Source organism: Salvelinus fontinalis, chromosome 19 (genome assembly GCF_029448725.1).
Source record: "Salvelinus fontinalis isolate EN_2023a chromosome 19, ASM2944872v1, whole genome shotgun sequence".
NCBI classification, from domain to species: Eukaryota; Metazoa; Chordata; class Actinopteri; order Salmoniformes; family Salmonidae; genus Salvelinus; species Salvelinus fontinalis.
The window spans coordinates 12,641,107-12,658,374 of record NC_074683.1 but is presented as its reverse complement, the minus strand read 5'-3'; the positions used below and the strand labels follow the sequence as shown (position 1 = coordinate 12,658,374).

At 42.4% G+C, this 17,268-nt stretch overlaps 1 protein-coding gene across 4 annotated transcripts in view; it reads right to left on the bottom strand.

Moving 5' to 3' along the window:
* adarb1b (adenosine deaminase RNA specific B1b) overlaps positions 1–17,044 on the bottom strand; it is a 187,022-nt gene extending 169,978 nt beyond the window's left edge. For all 4 annotated transcript variants that reach the window (XM_055870828.1, XM_055870832.1, XM_055870831.1 and 1 more), the window contains exon 1: positions 16,766–17,044. The gene's annotated coding sequence lies outside the window, so the exon portion shown is untranslated. The remainder of the gene's footprint in view (positions 1–16,765) is intronic.
* Between the last annotated feature and the right edge of the window lie 224 nt (positions 17,045–17,268).

The following is a 17,268-nucleotide window of genomic DNA, read 5'->3' as shown; positions in this document are numbered from 1 at the left end:
CCGTTTCAGGCTGAAGGACAGCTCATGGCTGACTGACGAATCTGGACGCTCATGGCAGGCTGACGGCTCTCGACGCTCATGGCAGGCTGACGGCTCTCGACGCTCATGGCTGGCTGACGGCTCGCGACGCTCATGGCTAGCTGACGGCTCGCGACGCTCATGGCAGGCTGACGGCTCTCGACGCTCATGGCAGGCTGACGGCTCTCGACGCTCATGGCAGGCTGACGGCTCTCGACGCTCATAGCAGGCTGACGGCTCTGGCTGCTCATGGCTCGCTGGCGGCTCTGGCAGATCCTGTCTGGTTGGCGGCTCTGGCAGATCCTGTCTGGTTGGCGGCTCTGGCAGATCCTGTCTGGTTGGCGGCTCTGGCAGATCCTGTCTGGTTGGCGGCTCTGGCAGATCCTGTCTGGTTGGCGGCTCTGGCAGATCCTGTCTGGTTGGCGGCTCTGGCAGATCCTGTCTGGTTGGCGGCTCTGGCAGATCCTGTCTGGTTAGCGGCTCTGGCAGATCCTGTCTGGTTGGCGGCTCTGGCAGATCCTGTCTGACGGGCGGCTCTAGCGGCTCCTGTCTGGCGGGCGGCTCTAGCGGCTCCTGTCTGGCGGACGGCTCTGTAGGCTCATGGCAGACGGGCGGCTTTGCAGGCTCTGGGGAGACGGATGGCTCAGATGGCGCTGGGGAGACGGATGGCTCAGATGGCGCTGGGGAGACGGATGGCTCAGATGGCGCTGGGGAGACGGATGGCTCAGATGGCGCTGGGGAGACGGATGGCTCAGATGGCGCTGGGGAGACGGATGGCTCAGATGGCGCTGGGGAGACGGATGGCTCAGATGGCACTGGGGAGACGGATGGCTCAGATGGCGCTGGGGAGACGGATGGCTCTGGCCGGATAAGGCGCACTGTAGACCTGGTGCGTGGTGCCGGAACTGGAGGCACCGGGCTAAGGATAAGCACCTTCCTACTAGTGCGGGGAGCAGGGACAGGGCACACTGTACTCTCAAAGCCCACTCTATACCTGATGCGAGGTACCGGCACTGGTGACACCGGGCTGAGGACAAGCACATCAGGATTAGTAGGGGGAGAAGATACAGTGTGTACAGGGCTATGGAGACGCACAGGAGGCTTAGTGCGTGGTGCCGGAACTGGAGGCACCGAACTGGATACACGCACTACAGAGAGAGTGCGTGGAGGAGGAACAGGGCTCAGGAGACGCACTGGTAGCCTAGTGCGTAGTGTAGGCACTGTAGGTACTAGGCTGGGGCGGGGAGGTGGCGCCGGAAATACCGGACCGTGGAGGCGTACTGGCACTCTTGAGCATTGAGCCTGCCCAACCTTACCTGGTTGAATACTCCCGGTTGCCCAACCAGTGCGGGGAGGTGGAATAACCCGCACCGGCCTATGTAGGCGAACCGGGGAAACCATGCGTAAGGCAGGTGCCATGTATGCCGGCCCGAGGAGACGCACTGGAGACCAGACGCGTTGAGCCGGCCTCATGACACCTGGCTCAATACCCAATCTAGCCCTACCAGTGCGGGGAGGTGGAATAACCCGCACTGGGCTATGCACTCGTACAGGAGACACCGTGCGCTCTACTGCGTAACACGGCGCCTGCCCGTACTCCCGCTCTCCACGGTAAGCCTGGGAAGTGGGCGCAGGTCTCCTACCTGCCCTTGGCCCACTACCTCTTAGCCCCCCCCAAGAAATTTTGGGGTGTTACTCACGGGCTTTTTGGGTTTCCGTGCCAGACGCATTCCCTCATAACTCCGGTTCCTCTCTCCGGTAGCCTCTGCTCTCCTCAGTGCCTCCAGCTGTTCCCATGGGAGGCGATCCCTACCAGCCAGGATCTCCTCCCATGTGTAGCAACCTTTTCCGTCCAATATATCGTCCCAAGTCCATTCCTCCTTCTTTTCCTGTCCCTTACTCCGTTTACTCCGCTGCTTGGCTCTGGAATGGTGGGTGATTCTGTAACGGCGGTCCTCCTTCTCTTCATCAGAAAAGGAGGAGTATTTATCGAACCAAGGCGCAGTGGAGTTTGAACACATATTTATTAACGAAAAAACACGAACTTGAATAAACTAACAAAACAACAAACGGTGTAGACAGACCTAGACGACGAACTTACATGAAACCAGAAGAACGCACGAATAGAGAAAACAGGCTACACAAAAACAACGATGAACAAAACAAACCGAAAACAGTCCCGTGTGGTGCAACGACATACACAAACACGGAAGACAATCACCCACAACGAACACTGTGACAACGCCTACCTAAATATGACTCTTAATTAGAGGAACGCCAAACACCTGCCTCTAATTAAGAGCCATACCAGGCAACCCAAAACCAACACAGAAACAGAAAACATAGAATGCCCACCCAACCTCACGTCCTGACCAACTAACACACATAACAACTAACATAAATAGGTCAGGAACGTGACAATTATTAGCATAACATTAGCATCAACATACATTATTGTGTCATTTAACTTCACCTATAAATGTAAATATTTCCAATATAATTTTTTTTATTACATGTAATCTTTTGGTTCAACCATGATCAGTACAATAAAATAAATAAGTCCCAAATAGCCAAAACAAACTTAATAACTCAATGGATGCACGCACTCCTATTGAATATGCATTCACCTGTATTGTGAATAGGCCTAGGCTACATCTTGATTTACCCAGTTTATCAATAGATATTTACCATTCAAAATAAATGATCACCATTATGTTGTTATGTAGTTAGATTGAACAGAGCAGTAGCCGAGTTTATCTGTCTGGATCAAGTGCCATTCTGAGACTTTGGCTAATATGCCTTATTTTGTTGTGGTATCGTTTTGGTATCGAGTATAGTGATTGTATAGAGTGTTGTGATACTAAACCTGGTATCGAAGTAAAAACTCTGACAACATTACTACAATATCTAATGATGAGCATGACGCGGGTCCAATGCGATTATCAGCAAGCTCTGCTGTGATATGACAGTCAAGGATGGGAGAGTGGAGGGGGCCAAAGGCATTTTTGGGTCCAGGCTTAAACATATCGGTGACCCCATTCCCCCAACCTCTGAAACGCTACGGCAAAACAAAGCTGCCAGGATGTTTGTTGAAAGTCAACATTGACGACGCGTTCATGTGTGAACATTTTGCCTCATTGTGGCTGAACCATGTGGCTGCAACATCTGTAACGGTGTGCTTGCCATGAGCTTCTCGCTACTGGTGCTGTAGATCTACAAAGGGCCTGCCTCAGAGAAGGGTGTGGTAAGAGTAGCATGAGAGAAGACAGTGGGGCTTTCTGTGGTCACCAAACCTGTTTGCTTTGTGATGGTCAAGGCAACAAAAGAAATAGATGCACATTTTCCCCCAGAGATTGAATGAAAACACAGCGAAAGTGTAAAGGTTTATTGAAAAGAATGTGAGGTTTGTCAACAGTCAGTAGGAAATCACGGTTCTCGTCGCTCTCTTGCTTTCTTGAAAATACTGTATATAGCCTGACTGTAATGGAATTGAATGAGGACAAGGTCAATCAGTGTCCTTTTATGGTTGAACAGCATTGCCAGGTCACCATAAGGCTGCTAATATAGTAATGACACCATTGTCCTCTGGGGACGTATGGAGAGTGGACGGGGGATGGAAAGCACTAGGGTCCGGAGAGGGGGCGAGTGAATGAATGACGGCTGAGGTAATGTGCTTGCACAGCGGGGGCGGCTCAAGCCGATCAGCCACTAAGGGGTTAACGAAGTCCCTCACTCTTTGTGGTGATGGTGAGCAGCCATTCCTGTGCCTACGTCGGCTTCCCTTTTGCTGCGACACCCTAATAACCGAGGCAGATTGGAAGCTAAATTAATTGAGCAAGGTTATGCACAGCACCGGTTTGGCAAGGTATACCCCTCTACGCATGGAAAACTATACCTGTCAGCATAGCAATTATCACCGGGCTGCACTAATGGTTTATTAGTCGTAAGTACAGGATACACATGGTATACACTGTCCCAACGAAATTCTTACTTGCAGGTTCCTCCTCAACAATGAAACAATAAGAAATAATAAACAAAATGAAATGGCACAATAAAATAGACATCTTAGCATAAGTATAATACAGGAAGGCACAATTTATAGCACAATATTTGTTATCATATCTATTCAGGGGAGGGGGAATGAGAGGGGCAAGTGTTTACATTGTGCATTGTAAGCAATAGTAAATACTTTTAGCAGCAGTTCTGATGTGTGTGTAGCATGAATGTGTAGTTATTTGTAAAGAATTCATGAAAAGTAAAACGCATATATGTGAACCATTTCAAGAAACTATTGCACGTCACTACTTCAGAGGAGAGGCATTTGAACTTTAAAAATGTTTTTTTAAATCAAAATACGTTTTTTTGCCAGAAATGCCTTCTGGAACATGTGAACTTTCATATGCCTCAATAAAAACTTGTATGTCATCTGTAAATACAAATAAAATGGTTAAATAACGAGCGTAGTTGGTTTAGGCATGGAAAAATAAAGGAACCTTCCCGCTAGCCATGATAGGCTGAGATAATGGATGGGCTGGAAATGCCCGAGAGATGAGTTCGGATTGATCTCCAATGTAGCACGCTTCTGTCTATAACATGAACTGCTAAGTACGTGTAGATAATTTTGTCTACCGTGGCTTTTTTTTAAAGATATCATGAAGAACTGAAAACGTTTTGCTATTGCTCTCAACATTGCGGCCCTGAAGTTAATACTGCCCTACCAAGCAAAAAGGCAGTAACTGCTAATTTGGTAGAAAATGAGATAGTCATACCAGCTGAAGTCGGAAGTTTACATACACTTTGGTTGGAGTCATTAAAACTCGTTTTTCTACCACTCCACAAATTTCTTGTCAACAAACTATAGTTTTGGCAAGTCGGTTAGGACATCTACTTTGTGCATGACACAAGTCATTTTTCCAACAACTGTTTACAGACAGATTATGTCACTGGGTCAGAAGTTTCAGAAGTTTACATACATTAAGTTGACTGCGCCTTTAAACAGCTTGGAAAATTCATGAAAATTATGTCATGGCTTTAGAAGCTTCTGATAGGCTAATTGACATCATTTGAGTCATTTGGAGGTGTACCTGTGGATGTATTTTAAGGCCTACCTTCAAACTCAGTCCCTCTTTGCTTGACATCATGGGATAATCAAAAGAAATCAGCCAAGACCTCAGAGAAAAAAGTGTAGACCTTCATCCTTGGGAGCAATTGCCAAACGCATGGTGTTTATACTTGTGTACTATTGTTAGCGTACAAACAATAATACGCAAGTATAAACACCATGGGACCACGCAGCCGTCATAACGCCCAAGAAGGAGACGCGTTCTGTCTCTTAGAGATGAACGTACCTCTGCGAAAAGTGCAAATCAATCCCAGAACAACAGCAAAGGACCTTGTGAAGATGCTGGAGGAAACAGGTACGAAAGTATCTATATCCACAGTAAAACAAGTCCTATATCGACATAACCTGAAAGGCCGCTCAGCAAGGAAGAAGCCACTGCTCCAAACCCGCCATAAAAGAAAGACAGAGTACGGTTTGCAACTGCACATGGGGGAAAATATCCTACTTTTTGGAGCAATGTCCTCTGGTCTAATAAAACAAAAATAGAACCGTTTGGCCATAATGACCATCGTTAGGTTTGGAGGGAAAAGGGGGAGGCTTGCAAGCCGAAGAACACCATCCCAACCGTAAAGCACGAGGATGGCAGCATCATGTTGTGGGGGTGCTTTGCTGCAGGAGGAACTGGTGCATTTCACAAAATAGATGGCATCATGAGGCAGGAAAATGATGTGGATATATTGAAGCAAGATCTCAAGACATCAGTCAGGAAGTTCAAGCATGGTCATAAATGGGTCTTCCAAAAGGACAATGACCCCAAGCATACTTTCAAAGTTGTGGCAAAATGGTTTAAAGACAACAAAGTTAAGGTATTAGTGGCCATCACAAAGCCCTGACCTCATCCTATAGAACATTTGTGGGCAGAACTGAAAAAGCGTGTGCGAGCAAGGAGGCCTACAAACCTGACTCAGTTACACCAGCTCTGTCAGAAGGAATGGGCCAAATTCACCCAACTTATTGTGGGAAGCTTGTGGAAGGCTACCCAAAACGTTTGACTCAAATTAAACAATTTAAAGGCAATACTATCAAATACTAATTGGGTGTATGTAAACTTCTGACCCACTGGGAATGTGATGAAAGAAATAAAAGCTGAAATAAATCATTCTCTCTGCAATCATTCGGACATTTCACATTCTTAAAATAAAGTGGTGATCCTAACTGAAATAGGACTGGGAATTTTTACTAGGACTAAATGTCAGGAATTGTGAAAAACTGAGTTTAAATGTGTTTGGCTAAGGTGTATGTAAACTTCCGACTTCAACTGTACATACTTAACCATGTGGACAAGTATCCTGCCTCTTGTATTGTGTTTTGGAGAAAATGGGGGTCATGGTAGCAGTAAATGCATAAAATTACTGTAAAACCAATGTAAATAAAAGCCATTTTTCTCAGCGGTTCCACGCTATGAGCAGCTACTGCCTTTTTGCTTGGTGGGGCAGAATAGCTCCATCGACAAAGCTCAGTGGGAAAACGTTGTGATGGACTCCTTTCTGGAGGATAATTGTGCCATGCTGACTATTTCTGACTTTGAGAATGAATTGGACAATGAGGGAATCCCTGATTTAGGAAAAAACATTTTAAATGAACCAGACATTGTAGAGTCTTCTGATGAATGTCATGGAGAAGAAACAGTGTTGTTGTCATGGAAGAATTTGACCGAGTTTTGAAGTCAGTGGAATGCCCGGTGAAAGCAGAGAGATGATTGCCAAATGCGGAGAGATTCCAAAAAGAGAACACACAGAAGAAGGATGTGGTATAAAACACCCATCTCCAGATTACATCTTCAAACTAAGGGCAACCATGGTATCCATGATACAGGAAGAAGCGTTCATCCATGTATACGGGTAAGAGTCTAGCTACATTTTCAGATATTATAGGTTTCTAATTTAGTCAGAAAGTCGGTTTAATTGCAAGTTAAAGCGTAATGTTAGCTAGCTAGCTGGTGTTAGCTGGTATTTGGTATTTTATTAGGATCCCCATTAGCTGTTGCAAAAGCAGCAGCTACTCTTCCTGGGGTCCACACAAAACATGAAACATAATACAGAATGACATAATACAGAACATCATTAGACAAGAACAGCTCTAGGACAGAACTACATACATTGTTTTTAAAGGCACACGTAGCCTACATATCAATGCGTACACACAAACTATCTAGGTCAAATAGGGCAAGGTGTTGCTTTATCTGTTTTTTTAAAACCAGGTTTTCTGCTCTCTGCTACCACACGGCAAGCGGTACCGGAGCGCCAAGTCTAGGTCCAAGAGGCTTCTAAACTAGAGGATGGCCGATTAATTAGGGCTGATTTCAAGTTTTCAAAACAATCGGTAATCTGCATTTGTAGACGCCGATTATGGCCGATTACATTGCAATCCATGAGGAAACTGCGTGGCAGGCTTGACCACCTGTTACGCGAGTGCAGCAAGGAGCCAAGGTAAGTTTCTAGCTAGCATTATACTTATCTTATAAAATCAATCTTCACATAATCACTAGTTAATTACACATGGTTGATGATATTACTAGGTTAACTAGCTTGTCCTGCGTTGCATATAATCAATGCGATGGCTGCTAATTTATCATCGAATCACAGATAGCTAGCTCTGAATCCACATCATGGCAGAGGTTGAAAAGCCATAGCACATAAGTTTTTTCAACAACAGGTTATGGTCAATAATATCAAAAGCTGGACTGACATCTAACAGTACAGCTCCCACAATCTTATTATCGATTTCTTTCAAGCAATCATCAGTCATTTGTGTCAGTGCAGTACATGTTGAGTGCCCTTCTCTATAAGCATGCTGAAAGTCTGTTGTTAATTCGTTTGCAGAGAAATAGCATTGTATTTGGTCAAACAATTTTTTCCAACAGTTTGCTAAGAGCTAGCAGCAAGATTATAGGTCTGCTGTTAGAACCAGTAAAGGCCACTTTACCACTCTTGGGTAGCGGAATTACTTTGACTTCCCTCCAGGCCTGAGGACAAAGACTTTCCTCTAGGCTCAAATATGACAGATAGGAGTGGCTATTGAGTCAGCTACCATCCTCAGTAGCGTTCCATCTAAATTGTCAATGCCATCTAAATTGTCATTATTGATCGATAACAATACTCTTCCATCTCTCCCACACTAACGTTACAAAATTCTAACTTGCAATGCTTTTCTTTCATTATTAGTTTTTTTATGCATGAATACAATTGCTCACTGTTCATTGTTGGCATTTCCTGCCTAGGTTTGCTCACTTTGCCAATTAAATAATCATTAAAATAATTGGTGACATCAAATGGTTTTGTGATGAATAAGCCATCTGATGATTCGATGAAAAGATGGAGTTGAATTTGTCTTTCTGCCCATAGTTTAATTGAAAGTACTCTAAAGTGTTTTCCCATCATTGATCTTGGCTTCATAATAAAGGTTATTCTTCTTTTTGTTGAGTTTAGTCCATAATTTCTCAATTTGCAAGCCAGTCAGATGTGCAGCCAGAATTATTAGCCACCCCTTTTGCCCAATCTCTTTCAACCATACAGTTTTTCAATTCCTCATCAATCCATGGAGCCTTTTGTTTAGACATGTAGCTAGCTAGCTAAACAATTAACCAGCTGGCTGGCTCGCTAGCTAACATTCTGTGTAGGAGCTCTAGAAAGAGGCCCGAGTTCCCAAATTGGAATTACGAGTTGGAAGACCGCTCAAATTGATTTTCCCCTTTCAGTTTTTTGTTGTTGTTTTAAACGTGGCATTAGAGTTGGGATTGTGATTAGTTGTTTAGCTAGCTAGCTTCATGTCTAAACAAAAAACTCCACTATGCAAGTAACCATTTCACTGCACTGTTTACACCTTCCGTATCCTGTGCATGTGACAAAAAAACAGATTTTTATATAGTGTGTGTTTACCTAATGTGAAGAACAACATGACCTGCACCAAAGTCAGATTAGGCCAAGGACTAAATAAAGTTTAAATTCACTACTACTTTCACCACCTTTAGTCTTGAAATCTTTGGTTGTTTACTACACTGTGAATCCTTAAAGAGATTGGTGGGGCTAAGGCTTAAGATGGTGTGAACGATGCTGAATGGGTATAGACAAAGGGTGTAGGAATAGATGTAAAGGTTAAAAATATATATATATATTTTTTTTTTAATTGCTCTCCAGCAGGTACACCAAAACATTCAATGGCCATTTTCTCAAAAGTGGGGTTACAAGTTTTTCAACTTTCAAAGCAGAATTACTTTCTCAATGTTCCTCCACTGCAGTGTATGATATATCATTTTCTAGCTCTGAGTCTACTTTTATCCAATGTAAATTTTGATACAAAGGACCAAATCCAGGTGGTGGGTCACATATCTTGATCAGATAAGTATTCAACCCCCTGAGCCAATACATGTTAGAGTCACCTTTGGCAGCGATTACAGCTGTGAGTCTTCCTGAGTAAGTCTCTAAGGGCTTTCCACAACTGGATAGTGCAACACCCATTATTGTTTTCAAAATTCTTCAAGCTCTGTCAAATTGGTTGTTAGGTCCTGCCAAAGATTTTCAAGCAGATTTAAAACTGTAACTTGGCCACTCAAGAACATTTACTGTCTTCTTGGTAAGCAACCCCAGTGTTGATTTGGCCTTGTATTTCAGGTTATTGTCCAGCTGAAAGGTGCATTCATCTCCCAGTGTCTGGTGGAGAGCAGAATGAAACAGGTTTTCCTCTAGGATTTTACTTGTGCTTAGCTCCATTCCGTTTATTTTTTAGCCTGAAAAACTCCACAGTCCTTAACAATTACAAGCATACCCATAACATGACGCAGCCACCACTATGCTTGAACATATGGAGAGTGGTACTCAGTAATGTGTTGTATTGGATTTTCCGCAAAAATAACACTTTGCAATCAGGACAAGTTAACCATATTTTTTGCAGTATTACTTAAGTGCGTTGTTGCAAACAGGATACACGTTTTGGAATATTTTATTCTGTACAGGCTTCCTTCTTTACATTCTGTCAATTAGGTTAGTATTGTGGAGTAACTACAATGTTGTTGATACATCCTCAGTTTTCTCCTATCTAAGCCATAAAACTCTGTTTTAAAGTCACCACTGGCCTCATGGGGAAATCAAATTTTATTTGTCACATGCGCCGAATACAACAGGTTGACTTACTCTCCGGCAACTGAGTTAAGAAGGGCGCCTGTATCTTTGTAGTTACTAGGTGCATTGATACACCACCCAAATTGTAAATAATAACTTCACCATGCTCACAATGGATATTCAATGTAGGGATGTCCTACATCGACCAAGAGTTGTCTGTTCTTTCAACCAATCAATTGGTCTACATTTATAAATGTGTATTTTTCCATATATACAGTAGATACACCCTATGTGTTTTAATAAAATCAACTATATGCACTGAGCTTGTCTGATGCTTTAAGCGATCTGTTTGATAATTAAGACACACAAAATCCAATTGAATCCAATTGATGCAATTGATGTGATAGTGCCGGGCCTGGCTCAGACTTGCTGCGCTGTGTTTATAAAAAAGACAGCGAGTGACTGTGTGACTAGCACACGCTGTTTCTCTCTCCTCCCTTCGCAGCGACCACTACAGAATGTGTTTCTGAAGCTGCAACATACAATGCATTCGGAAAGAATTCAAACCCCTTGACTTTTTCAACATTTTGTTCCGTTACAGCCTTCTTCTGAAATAGTTTGAATTGTTTTTTCCCCCCTCAATCTACACACAATACCCCATAATTACAAAGAAAAACAGGTGTAAAATGTTTTGCAAAATGTATTAAATATAAAAGACTGATATATTACATTTACATAAGTATTCAGACCCTTTACTGAGTACTTTGTTGAAGCACCTTTGGCAGCGATTACAGCCTCGAGTCATAGGAGTTTCTCCCATTCTCCTCTGCAGATCCTCTCAAGCTCTGTCAGTTGGATAGGGAGTGTCGCTGCACAGCTATTTTCAGGTCTCTCCAGAGATGTTCGATCGGGTTCAAGTCCAGGCTCTGGCTGGGCCACTCAAGGACATTCAAACACTTGTACCAAAGCCACTCCTGCGTTGTCTTGGCTGTGTGCTTAGGGTCGTTGACCTGTTGAAAGGTGAACCTTCACCCCAGTTGGAGGTCCTGAACACTCTGGGGCAGATTTTCATCAAGGATCTCTTTGTACTTTTCTCTGTTCATCTTTCCCTCGATCCTGACTAGTCTCCCAGTCCCTGCCGCTGAAAAACATCCCCACAGCATGATGCTGCCACCACCATACTTCCACGTAGGGATGAGCCAGGTTTCCTCCAGACTTGACGCTTGGCATTCTCATCAGACCAGAGAATCTTGTTTCTCATGGTCTGAATCCTTTTGGGTCCTTTTGGCAAACTCCAAGTGGGCTGTCATGTGCCATTTTACTGATGAATGGCTTCCGTCTGGCAACTCTACCATAAACGCCTGATTGATGGTGTGCTGCAGAGAGGAACTCTGGAGCTCTGTCAGAGTGACCATCAGATTCTTGGTCACCTCCCTGACTAAGGCCCTTCTTCCCCGATTGCTCAGTTTGGTCGGGCGGACAGCTCTAGGAAGAGTCTTGGTGTTTCCAAACTTCTTCCATTTAAGAATGATGGAGGCCACTGTGTTCTTGGGGACCTTCAATTCTTCCAAATTGTCTTGGTAGCCTTCCCCAGATCTGTGCCAACACAATCCTGTCTCGGCTCTCTACCGACAATTCCTTCGACCTCATGGCTTGGTTTTTGCTCTGACATGCACTGTCAACTCTGGGACCTTATATAGACAGGTGTGTTCCTTTCCAAATTATGTCCAATCAATTGAATTTACCACAGGTGGACTCCAATGAAGTTGTAAAAACATCTCAAGGATGATCAATGGAAACAGGATGCACCTGAGCTCAATTTCGAGTCTCATAGCAAAGGGTCTGAATACTTATGTAAATAAGGTATTTCTGTTTTTTATACATTTGCAAACATTTCTAAAAAACTGTTTTCGATTTGTCATTATGGGGTATTTTGTGTAGATTGATGAAGAGCATTTAATATTTAATCAATCAACATATTTAATCAATTATAGAATAAGGCTGTAACGTAGCAAAATAGGAAGGGGTCTGAATACTTTCCAAATACACTGTAATTACAGCCATTTCTGACTGAAAAGTGATGTTACCGAAATCCCTCATTTGTTTTGGAAAAACATGCCTTGCTCTCTTTACGTGGCACATGTATGCATTGCATGCACGTGACCAATAGGAACTGACCTATAGCCTATCATAGTCACATCAATAAATTGGTTTATATCAGACTCTGAACACCGCAAAAGATGTCAGATCGAGATGGACGTGAGAAATAAACGCGAAACAGGAGAATGTTTACTGGTTGCTCAGGAGGTAAAGGGGAAGTCAGATGTGTGGAAAACATTTGACTAGTTGTGGAAAATACTTGAGATCAAGAAAAAGAAGGTAAGAAGCAAGCGCTGCATGCATATTATGTGTGCCAAACAGGTAATGTTAGATTACAATATCATTTTTCTGACCGTTTGGAACAATGTAAACAACACTAAATACATTATAAGCATACCAGTGTTTCTGTTATACATTTTGTTTTAAGGTAAAGTCATTATTACAGCAAAGACTAAAAACAGTCACATCCATTTGTGATCCCCGAAATGGAATTGTTTATGCTAATTATTCAATGGTCACTTTGTTATTTTATTTTCAAACTAAAATGCTTGACTGCATTTCAAATCATGAATGACTCGTATGCTGTGTCATGACATGAACGAATAACTGATTGATTGATACAGTAGCCTATATAAGTATTGAAATATAGGCCTAAGTAAGTTACGGTATTAAGACTAATCAGGATGTGCTCTAAGGCCTACAGCTCAGCTCATTGGTGGCTATACAAGGCTGCTATACTAAGCCTACTACTTATAATCACATTACTTATTATTATAATTATGATCATAATAATAATAGTAACAATAAGAAGGAGCTCAAGGAAAAAGGAGGGTTATTATTATTAAAATAATTTCTGACAATTTGCAACAGTGTAAACAACACTAAATAAATTATAAATCATACCAGCGAGGCTGGTTTGTAAAGATTTTATTACAGCATGGCAAAGAATTATTTTTTTTTAAATCAGAATTTGTGAAATTGTTAATCAGACATGTGGTTGCTTGAGGTTTGGTGCTCATAGAATCAGTAGGCTATTAAACAAGCAGTCAAACAGGCAACAGAAGCAGGATCGGTCTTATTTCTGTAGATATATATGGATGATTTATAAAGCCAGGCACATTTAACAATTAGGCTATTGATTATAGACCTTATTAAGTTGTGGTTTCCTCTCCTCACTTTTCTTAGACAATTAAGGCAAGGGCTATTTTCTTGTCTGCTAACTCCGCCGCATTGTTCTCTACACCAATATGCTGGTTAACTTTGCTATTATGAACTTATCAACATGGTCTAGGAAAAGGCATCAATTCAACAGTGCACCGATGTGTTTCAGAACTGCGGACAGCGACCACTATCCAACGTAGGAGAAAGCGCATTTGTTATAAAATAATATTTTTTATTTGTGTTGCACCATTGTTCTTACATAATATAAACATATACAATTTCAGTAGCACATGTCTTAGACTGATGGACTGTGCCATCCCCACAGCCTCCACAATGGATCAGTCCACTCAGACAGGCATGAATCAGGCAGGTGTCTTGTACACCATGATTTATTTATTTCTTTGCTACTGCTCGACTAAAGGAATCTCCGTCGACAAACAGCCTATCGACCAAACAATCGATCAGTCGACTAAATGGGGTCAGCCCTAATTCAATGTCTGTTTTTTTTGTATTTTGAACCATCTACCAATATGTGCCCTTCTTTGCGAGGCATTGGAAAACCTCCCTGGTCTTTGTGGTTCTTTGTGGTTGAATCTGTGTTTGAAATTCACTGCTCAACTGAGGGACCTTACAGATAATTGTGTGTGTGGGGTACATAGATTCAGTAGTCAGTCAAGTGAATCCATGCAACTTATTATGTGACTTGTTAAGCACATTTTTACCCCAGAACATACATGTATTTAGGCTTGCCATAACAAAGGGTTTGAATACTTATTGACATTTCATTTTTTATTACACTGAATAGAAATAGAAATGTTTCATGAGCTGAAATGAAAGTTCCCAAAATGTTCCAATTTGCACAAAAAGCTTGTTTCTCTTGTATTTTGTGCACAAATTTGTTTACATCCCTGTTAGTGAGAAATTCTCCTTTGCCAAGATAATCCATCCATCTGATAGGTGTGGCATATCAAGAAGCTGATTAAACGGCATGATCATTACACAGGTGCACCTTGTGCTGGGGACAATAAAAGGCCACTCTAAAATGTGCAGTTGTCACACAACACAATGCCAGCACTGTTTCAGCATGACAGTGCCCCGTGCACAAAGCGAGGTCCATACAGTAATGGTTTATTGAGATCGGTGTGGAAGAACTTGACCCCATCAAACACCTTTGGGATGAATTGGAACACCGACTTCGAGCCAGACCTAATTGCCCAACATCAGTGCCCGACCTCACTAATGCTCTTGTGACTGAATGGAAGCAAGTCCACGCAGCAATGTTGCAACATCTTGTGGAAAGCATTCCCAGAAGATTGGAGGCTATTGTAGCAGCATAGGGGAGACCAACTCCATATAAATGTCCACATACTTTTGTATATATAGATGTATGACCAAGGAAGACTCCACCGACGCTACTGAAAAATATCCTAGGGATTCTTATAAGTACTACCGTACTTATAGGATATGTTACTTTATTTGTAACATTATGTGATGATTTCAGAGGTGGCATCCCAGAGTGGTTGGAGAGGGGCGGGGGGGAATTGTTTTTCCTAGGGACCAGAGTTTTCCTGATCTGGTAGGCTACCTGAACAAGGGAAAACTCCGGACCCTAGTTGTAGGGTATGACATACTAATATATCAGATATAAAAAGGGTTTTATATGGGCTATGATGGGACCAGATTTTTTCAAATCAGGTCACTTTAGTTTTTTCTGGGAGGATGAAAACATTAAAACCCTGTTAAACTGCAGCAACCTTGAATTATATTTTAAAACTAAAATAACAGGGATCCTTTACACATACAAAGAGACAACTGCGTTTGAACAACAGAACTAACGGGGCTGAGCTTGCTTTATGCAGGGTTGCATTTTGTAGGCCTTTGCATCAGCCATTAAAAAGTTACTCACACAGTATGTCATCACTATTGTGTTGATTGGTTAACTCTAGGCAATGTTGGATTGAAAAGGTAGGCTAGCCATCCGAAATTATAAACCAAATTTGATCCATTCACATTTTTTCTTAACACAAATAAATACATGACCGCTTCGTTTCCCCAGCGGGATCAGCGGGCATAGGCTTCTTTCTCTAGGCTACCTGCAGCTGTAGTTGTTATCAATAGGCTACAGTTGATCAGACTGTGGCACAGATTAATTGTGCACGAGTTGACAAATCATGAGGCGAATCAGTCTAAACGACAGTACTTTGTCCCTCTTTTCAACACTTTTGTGTCAATATTTTGTTCTTAAACCAAATCAAAAGTGCTGGGGCAAATGAAAGCTTGCCACACGTATGCCTGCGTCCAGGCTGTGCTGATCTCTGAGATTTAAATCGCCACACAATTCTACAAATGAATAAACATGTCCTATATGTATGATCTACTATCTAGACATGTTCTGATTGTCTCAACATTTTTAGACTACGTCTCGAAATTTCGATACACTATAAAAAAATATATTAAAAAAATTGTGGCGGGAATGACGGTCCATAACTTCAAGCACCCATTAGTACCAAATACAGTATTTAATTCAACAAGAACACCACACATTTCTTGAACCTATACTGTTGCCTATATTATAGGCTATACATTATTAATTTACATCAAATTGACCACAACAACGCCCAGCCATGCTGTGATTTAACCTAAATAAGTGTCATTTTGAAAACCCATACGGCAGGTTGTTCATCGGCTATAAGCAGGTTGTTCATCGGCTATAATAGCCTGGCACACAATTTAGCAATGTAACCTACCACATTTCAATTTGGTGCTTTCGTTTTATGCAGGGGAAACTTGGCTCCATTTTGAATCGTATCTAATTTGGTTCAAACGCCATGACTGTGGCTTTTCGAATGCTATCTATTACAGGTCAAAAACTGATCATGGCTTGGTAGCCTACTTCAAATACGAAATCTAGAGAAAATCTAATCTAATTTTTCTCACCAAGCGAACTGTTCAACTGACAGCGCTCAACTGAACAACTAGCCATTCTGTCAACTAATCGTGTAGTTCCCCGCCAAAAGAACGTTACAATGTATCCCTTTCATTAAACTGCGGCTCTGCACATGCGGTCTCCTTGTATCTTCACTGTAGTACACTGTATATTCGCAACTAGCAGACACGACAGCCGAACACAACATGTTAACGTCAATTCAATGTACTAAACAAGGTGCACATTTGTATTAAATAGGGTTGACTACATTTAAGACAGTGCAAGAGCCATGTTTGTACGCTGTCAACAAGAACATATTAAATAAACACACCCGGAACCCAAGCATTCCATCCGTCACACTGAGAAGTCGTCAATACTTACAGTAGTGTTGCAATTAAAAGGGAAGCTTTCAGTTCCATGAAAGAGGTGCTCGTCCTCCGTTCAATTTAAAAACAAAGAGCGCCTTTTGTATATTTTATGGATTGCAGAATGAATTGGCTTGAAGTCGCCGCTCGTACGGTTGCATGCACACGCCGCAATACAGACAGACTGGCTATGTTACTCTAGCGGCGTCGGTCCTCCGGCGCAAGCAATGGGAAGGATAGATAAACAGGACAGTGTGAATGCAGAAACACGTAATCGGATCTATCGGTCTGTCGTGCTAAACTGCGCATGTGCATGCCGTCAAATGAATCGGACGCACAGGGTACGTTCGAGCGGATCACTTTTGTCAAGTCGGTAACCATTGTTCACCGCCTTTCAATGTGTGTTGCATTATGGGGATAAAATGTTCCGACTTGATCCTACATATCGACTGCATGCACTTAACAAATATCATGTGATCAAAGATCATTAAGTGTTGACCACAGTAGACTGCAAGTTTC